This window comes from Lampris incognitus, unplaced genomic scaffold (assembly GCF_029633865.1).
Source record: "Lampris incognitus isolate fLamInc1 unplaced genomic scaffold, fLamInc1.hap2 scaffold_183, whole genome shotgun sequence".
NCBI lineage: Eukaryota > Metazoa > Chordata > Actinopteri > Lampriformes > Lampridae > Lampris > Lampris incognitus.
In genome coordinates, this window is record NW_026611142.1 from 97,893 (window position 1) to 106,444 (window position 8,552).

At 44.6% G+C, this 8,552-nt stretch overlaps 1 pseudogene; it reads right to left on the bottom strand.

The window, feature by feature from the left end:
- Positions 1–380: 380 nt before the first annotated feature.
- On the bottom strand, positions 381–2,183 carry LOC130132836 (general transcription factor II-I repeat domain-containing protein 2-like; annotated as a pseudogene).
- Between the last annotated feature and the right edge of the window lie 6,369 nt (positions 2,184–8,552).

The window sequence follows — 8,552 nt, forward strand, 5'->3', positions numbered from 1 at the left end:
ACAATTATGTTTATAAGTAGGCTAGCAGGTGGATTAAATAAAATAAAAAAACAGTTTGTTCCCCCTTCATATTTGTGGGTAATTTTTTATATCAGCAAAATAAGATGGAAGTGCTGTCAATATAGTGGCAAGTGCAAAAACGATGTTGTATTTAAAGATAATAATAATGATAAAAAATAAAAGAAGAAGAAGACAAGTGCACAATTAAACAAACTACATTAGCAGTCTAGCCTACAATAGGTTCAGTTTTTAACAAAATAGTTTCACAATTAAACAAAACCATTAGGCCTACTACTGTGTCTTTCAACACAACAAATTATGTTTACTGCGATAACGCAAAATAGTCAGTGCAACAAGGCCTATCGGAAATGCATTGTAGTTCAACTCTTACCAGACACTCTGCACCTTTTCTTAGAGATGATCTTGTCTATTCTAGGCTTAATGTCCTTGGCTGTGGCCAGTTTCAATACCGAGACCAAATAGTGGTCAGTGAGTCGGGATCTGTGGGATGTCTTGTTCAGGTTCATTATGGAGAACATCTGTTCGCACGAGTAAGTGCTTCCGAACATGGACATGATGCATGCAGCATGAAGACGGGGCTCTGGCATTGATTCGGGGAGGAGAGGTGCAAACTCAGCAGCCCCGACTGACTGGTACTGGGACTTCAGAGCGCTGCTACATTGCAGTTCAATGAGTTCCAATTGCAGGTGCTCAGGGGCAGTGTCGACATCAATTGCAAAAGGATTTGTGAACAGGTCAAGGTTGAATTTCTGTGATTCAAAATCAGCAAACCTCCTGCTGAATTCCGCTTTGAGTGTGTTCAGTTTGTCAGCATACACTTGGGTTGGGAGTGGAATGGTGACTGTGGCGCTCATTGATTGACGGGTAGGAAAGTGGGTCAAGTTACACTTGCGCATCTGGCCCTCCCACAGACGCAGTTTCAGTTCAAATGCCTTCACAGAGTCCCGCATCTCGCTGATCAGCTGCTTTCTTTCCTGGAGTTTTGGATTCAGTGTACTGTGGTGCTCCATGATGTCACACATAAATGCCAAGTCGCTCAGCCACTTTTCATCCTCAAGCTCGGGGACGGCCTTCTGTTTGCTTTCCATGAAACGAGCGATCTCAGGGCGGGTGTCGTAAAACCTCCTCAGCACTTTCCCCCGACTCATCCAGCACACATCCGTGTGATAGGGCACATCCTCACGCACAGAGTTTTCCTCCTCTAAAAGAGCCCTAAACTGCTGATAATTCAAGCCCCGTGCACGAATAAAGTTCACAGTTTTAGTCACAACAGTCATGACATGTTCCATGCCCAACACCTTACCGCAGAGGGCCTCCTGGTGGATGATGCAGTGGTAGGCTACCAAGTTTTCTCCTGTGTGCCCCATCGCCTTTCAAGTCAAACCGACCAAACCACGAACTCCCCTGCACATCGCCGGTGCACCATCCGTTGTCAGTCCAACAAGTTTATTCCAGGGCAGTTCCATTTTGTTCACACTCTGCTCCACTTGGGTGAAAATGTCCTGTCCTGTTGTTGTCCCATGAATCAGTTTCACATCTAAAAGTTCCTCAGTGACGGACAACTGAGTGTCAACCCCTCGGATTAATATGGACAGCTGGGCTGTGTCCGTCCTGTCTGTACTCTCATCTACCGCTAGTGAGTATGAAACAAAGTCCTTGGCTTTTGTTTTTAACTGGCTGTCTACATCGGAGGCCATTTCATCAACACAACTTGCCACAGTATTTCGGGACAGGCTGATGTTTGAAAATGCCTCCTTCTTGTCAGGGCACACAACGTTGCACACTTTTTCAAGGCAGTCTTTAATAAACTCTCCCTCGCTAAATGGCTTGCTAGCCTTTGCGATTTCCTCTGCAATAATAAAACTTGCCTCAGTAGCACCCTCACTTTCACTACTGATGTGAGTGAACATGCTTTGCTGATGTTGAAGGTTGCGTTTCAAGTCTTTGGTTTTCTGCAGCCGTTGCTCCATGTCCATGTTAGCATATTGCTTGCAATGCTTCATTTCGAAGTGTCTGCGGATGTTGTACTCTTTGAACACTGCCAGCGACTCTTGACATAAGAGACACACTGGCTTTTGTTTTAATTCACAAAACAGGTATTCAGCTTCCTACCTCTCTTGAAACTGTCGATACTCTTTGTCTACTTTTCGTTTTTTCGCCATCGTTTGTTTATGCTAGCTAGCTTTCGATCTCCTTTGCAAAGCGTACATTCAGGTAACGTTACTCGGGTGACGTAGGCGATGCTACTGCAGGAACATGCTACTCAGCATTTCTGTTACTATGGGGGAAAAGCGAAGTGCGGCAGCGCCCTCTTGTGTTTCAGCGTTGCATTGTCACAAACACAAGCTCTCGGGCCACATTGTTGATGACCAGGATTGAAAGGAGGGCCGGATTAAATATTGCGGAGGGCCGTGTTTGGCCCGCGGGCCTTGTTATTGACACATGTGATGTAGATGTTTAATAATATTGGATTCTCGCTGGCACCCTGTCTCACTCCACATGCCTGATCAAAGAAATTTGCTATTTTGTTGCCAATTTTAATGCTGCTTATTTCAAATATACATAGATGTATTGATGCCATATATTTTACCCCCTCTCTGTCTCTGTATCATGCTCTCCCCCTCTCTTTCTGTCTTACGCTGTCCCTCCTCCCACTCTGTCTCTCTCTGTCTGCATGTCTTTTTCTGCATGTCTGGTCACACTTTACAATACAATGTCGGTCTCTCTCACTCTCTCCAGGTCCGTCTCTGGCTTTCTCAATGATGATGTCATTAACAGTAGGGTAGAACTCTTGTGCTCCATCCCCATCTGGTCTCCAGAAGAAGTAGACATGGCAGCGCAGTGACCCATCCTCACACACACACACTCACACACACACTTTCTCTTATACACAAACAAATTAAAAAATATGCTGATAATGACAAAAAAAAAGGTACTGCAGTAGCCCCTCTGCGCAAACACACGCACACACAGCAACACATGCTGGCACCAATATTTACAGACACATACATGGACATACAAAACACCACCCACACACTCGACAAGGTACAGTCCATCTGCTCACTCTGCCACTCTCTCCACGGATTTTTGTCAGATTTAACAGCATGCTATATGGACACAGAATGCACAGAAATCTTAAGATACACCTATACACATTATTACACACACACATAGGTGCACATGCACACTAACAATTAAGACAACTATTCACTGAAAACTGGCAAAAACATTCACAAGATTGTATAAATGCCCTAAGGCTCCTTACACACAAGGCATGTTGAATAAAACACTACTCACTCTGAACAGGACCAGAGACATACCTACTAATATCCACACAGGTGCAAACACTAAACCAATAAAGAAAGGGAAACCGTTGGGATTTCTCTTGCCCCCCCCCCCGAACCAACCCACCCCCCCACATACACATGCACAGGTGCACATGTATGCACACAGAAAAGCAGGACAGTTTACTTTAAAACATGCATTAACAGACACAGACACACCTGCAGACAGACACACACGAGCACAAAAAAAAAGCACACGCACACACACACACACACAAAGGAGCATTATTCCCACACCCAATCTAAATTTAACACTCAAACCAAAGTGATACTGAATGCCAATTGAGAGCAGGCTAGAGAAGAGATCAGCCAACAGAATGAGCTCTGAGTGCTCAGGTTGCTTGCTGCAGCTTAAAACATCACTGATGGCTGTTTCACCCTCTGACTCACTAAATTAACTCCAAATCCATTTACCAGCGTTGCAGCTTAAGCCCTCCAGTTTGGTCTTGCTCTTCAGCGGTTTCTTCTAATTGAGTTTCTAGTAATTACCGCAAGGCAAATGCATTTTAAGTGCCTTTTAAATCAGGGGTAAAGATTTTGCTTCGGACTACGAGTGCACATAGCGACTGTATGTATCGTAGGCGCTTCAGCACTTATGTACCAAGACATTATACCTATCCCTCATTTCACAGGTACTTTGATTTAAAGAGCCCCCCCCCCTCCCCACAGAGTACAATAGTCTGTCCCATGGCCTTGCCCTGCAACACTCCACACCTTCCCCTTAATCCTCCACTTTGATTGTGAGTGCCAAGCAGAGTTAACCTGGCTGCCATGCAGCACTGGAGGCCTTTGATCTTTGTTGGCAAATTCAACAACAGTGTGGGGGCTGACACTTGTTGGATAAATACACGTAAGCTGAACAAATCAGCTATCTAGCTCATGTTTCTCATTCATTCATAACACAGGAATAAAAATACTAAAAATAAAACCGAGGACACGGTTGAAATGTAGAGACATTTATAGTGACGTAAACCCTCAGAGGACCACACACTGACCTAAGAAGATGTGGTGGAAACAGATTGGCCGTTTCCTGAACTGTTCTTTACTGTCTTTGGTAGGCATTTTAAGTCAGTGAGATCATCCATGATACAGTTGATTTACTGTCCAGAAGTAGTGCCTGCCATCAATATCTATGTGTGTGTGTGTGTGTGTGTGTGTGTGTGTGTGTGTGTGTGTGTGTGTGTGTGCGCGCGCGCGCGCGCACGCGCATAGCAGAGACTTGGACAGAAGTGCAAACAGCACTACTTCACCCTCAACAAGCTTGCAGAAACCTTCCTTCTCTCTGAAGACTCCCTTAATTAGACGTTAATTGCCTTATTAGCTCTGGCTATCGATGAAGGAGGGAGGATGGAGAAAGAAAGAGAGAGGTCAGACAAGGTGAAAGGGGCAGAGCATGTGGGAAGAGATTGCAGAGTAAATAATCAAGGGAGGGTGAAGGGGGCAGCCAGAAGAGAAGCACACACACACACACACACACACACACACACACACACACACACACACACACACACACACACACACACATACAATTTGTTATTCTACACTTGTGAGGACTCTCATTGACAACATTTATTCCTTAGCCCCTATCCCTAACCTTAACTACAAGATCTACGTGTCAAACCTTAACCCTTACCAGGATTGGATTGTAGGTAAAGGGGTTATGTATTCAGATTACAGAAATTAAGTACTTGTAGTAATTCCATGTTCGAAACACCCTCATAATCTGTGTCGGTGTTTTGGGCAGGACTGTGTTCACATTTCACAAGTGTGTTAAAGGCGAAGAAATAGCTTCATTTCTGGTTGTGAAGCAATATTACCCTTCACCTTTGCACAAAGCTCATCCATGTTTAACTTTGACCTGCAAATTTGCAGCCAATAGAAATACTTTTTGAATGACCTCAACAACAATATGGCGGAGTCTCGTTCATGTGGCTGTCTCCCTCTACGCTGAGATATGCAATCCAAAAATAACAAATTACAGAGATAAAATAAAAAGACGCAGCTTGGCTTACAGCCAACCATGAGACTGGATTTGATTGCCACATGTTTAAAATATTTTATGTTATCTGACAATATTAGCTATCTAGCAAGCAAGCTATAGCTAACTAGCAATCTAGCCAGCTAACTAGCATTCAATCATTTATCACAGCGCCCCACCCCCGCCCTCAATACAATGTCCATCCATCCATTATCCAAGCCGCTTATCCCAACCGGGGTCACGGGATGCTGGAGCCTATCCCAGCAGTCACTGGGTGGCAGGCGGGGAGACACCCTGGACAGGCCGCCAGTCAACCACAGAGCCCAGACAGACACAGACAGACAGACACACACACACACACACACACACACACACACACACACACACACACACACACATTCACACCTAGGGACAATTTAGTATGGCTGATTCACCTGACCTACATGTCTTTGGACTGTGGGAGGAAACCCATGCAGACACAGGGAGAACATGCAAACTCCACAAAAAGAACAACCCCCAAGGTTGGACTACCCCGGGCGGGGCTCGAACCAAAGACCTTCTTGCTATGAGGCGACCATGCTAACCACTGTGCCACCGTGCCACTCTACACAATGTTACACAACATAATATCCTATGTCATCGTGAAAGCAAAAAGCTAAAGTGAATTTTCCCATACTTTTTTTTTTTACCAATGTGACCCCACCCCCTTTAGGCTACAGTTTGCATGCAACTCAGCAAACTCAAAACACATGGAAAACATTTAATTTGCTGCAATAGATTTACTCCATGCATCACAGTTCATCAGGGAGTGGACTTTGTGTGTTTGTCTGCATGCAGTTCTAATGTGTAGCCGACATTTGCATTTCTCTGTCATAGCCTATTCTCACTCATGCAACATAAAAACAACATACAATATAAAAACAGAAGTAGCAAGGTGAAGTCAATTGAAAAGCCCCCCCCCCCCCACACACACACACACACACACACTTAAATTTATTGCCCTGGAGCCACCTCTGTTCCCAATTAAATTAAATGGTACAATCTTAAAACAACTATTAACTATTTTCAAATCAGCACACAAACATTTCCTCCTGTGGGCACAACATGTCAGAAGAGCACAGCAGTAATTGGCAGATGGTTATCACACATAGAGATAATGGCACTGTGATACCAGTTATACCAAGAGTAAGCAACAATGTGACATTATTGATGTTTATGATACATTACAACTGTTTCACATAGGCCTTTTAAAGACATGTGCCACATGTAATCTGAATTATTAACTGTTTTTGAGTATTGTAACTGAATACGTTATCAATTACATTTAGGACAGTATATTCAGTTCTCAGGTACTAAATTTACGTTTACTTAATTTACAAGTACTTAATTTACTTTTCAAATTATTTCTACCCAACCCTGACCCTTACCCTTATTTTAACTTAATCCCAATGTTAACTTTTTTTTGTTTGGATTTTTTTTTTTTTACCCCTTTTTCTCCCTAATTGTATCCGGTAAATTACCCCACTCTTCTGAGCCTTCCCCCCAGTCGCTGCTCCACCCCCTCTGCTGATCCAGGGTGCCAATATTCTTTTCCTAGGATGAATCCGGAAAGTTCCCGCCCTCAGGCGCTAGGATTGGCCAGATCTGCCTGTCAGTCAACTTTCCGGATTCATCCTAGGGAAAAAATACACACACAGTTAAATTGGCACAGTTAGCTTGGTTGCAACTGTGGCTAATAGCTCACAGTTAGCTAGCAAACGTAGATAGGGTTAGGGTTAGGGTTGTTGTGTGTTCGCGTTCAGCCTTGACTGACAGGCAGATCTGGCCAAGCCTAGCGCCTGAGGGCGAGAACTTTCCGGATTCATCCTAGGAAAAAAATATTCACATCCAGGGAGGGCTGCAGACCACATGCCTCCTTCAATACATGATGAGTTGCCAGCTGCTTCTATTCACCTGACAGAGAGGAGTTTCGCTAGGTGGACGTAGCACATGGGAGGATTACGCCATTCCCCCCAGTTCACCCTCCCCCCTGAACAGGTGCCCCGGCCGACCAGAGGAGGCGCTAGTGCAGCAACCAGGACACATACACACATCCGGCTTCCCACCAACAAACACAACCAATTGTGTCTGTAGGGCCATCTGACCAAGCCAGAGGTAACACTGGGATTCGAACCGGGATCCCTGTGTTGGTAGGCAACGGAATAGACTGCTATGCTACCTGGACACCCATACATTAATTTTAACTTTAAACCCAGGTCCTAATCTCAAAATAGACACATGAAGTAGTGAGGGGCAGCCAAATTATCCTCACAAGGGTCCTCACAAATATAGCTCGATAGGAACACACACACACACACACACACACACACACACACACACACACACACACACACACACACACACACACACACACACACACACACACACACACACACACACACACACACACACACACACACACACACCATGAGAGGTTATCAGGGGAAAGTCCTGTGAGAGAGAGATGTCAGATGCTATAAAACATGAAGGTAACATAAAGCATAGACACATACAAGTGCTCCTACAAGGTTGAGCCCTGCGGTGCACCCAGACAATTGAACCCTCGCCCTGACCTTTGCACTGGTGAGAGGAGTGGGATGGAGAGGAGAGGCAGTGCAGAGAAAAGGTAACTGTGAAGGATATGTAATAGATGAGCAGATGGATAAGGAGACAAAAATGGAGGAAACCTCAGCTGCCATGTGTAACATTTGTTACCCTGTGCCGCCCCCCCATCTCAGCTTTGATTTCGATGAAACCTAACACTTCAAAGTTATGAGATTTAAGTAAAGCTGAAACTTATCATACAATGCACAACACAGACAGTAAGTTAACATCTGTCATAAGGGCCCTATAAGAGTAAAGGCTAGCATGATCTGTAAGCTTTTCACCAGTCTGTCTGTTGCTATGTCCAACTCTTACCAGGTGAAGTGATGCTATAAATGGATGGCAGTGGGAGTAAAGCATCCACACACACAGTACAAAAAGTATGTTTTTAAGTACCTTCATATGCTGCCACCCACTGCATGCATTCACACCTGCATAGACAAAGACATAGACACAAACACCCAGATGCGGGCACAGCAAAAAGCAAAAACTACACAATATGGCAGTCTATTCTGTTGCCTACCAACACGGGGATTGCTGGTTCGAATCCCCGTGTTGCCTCCGGC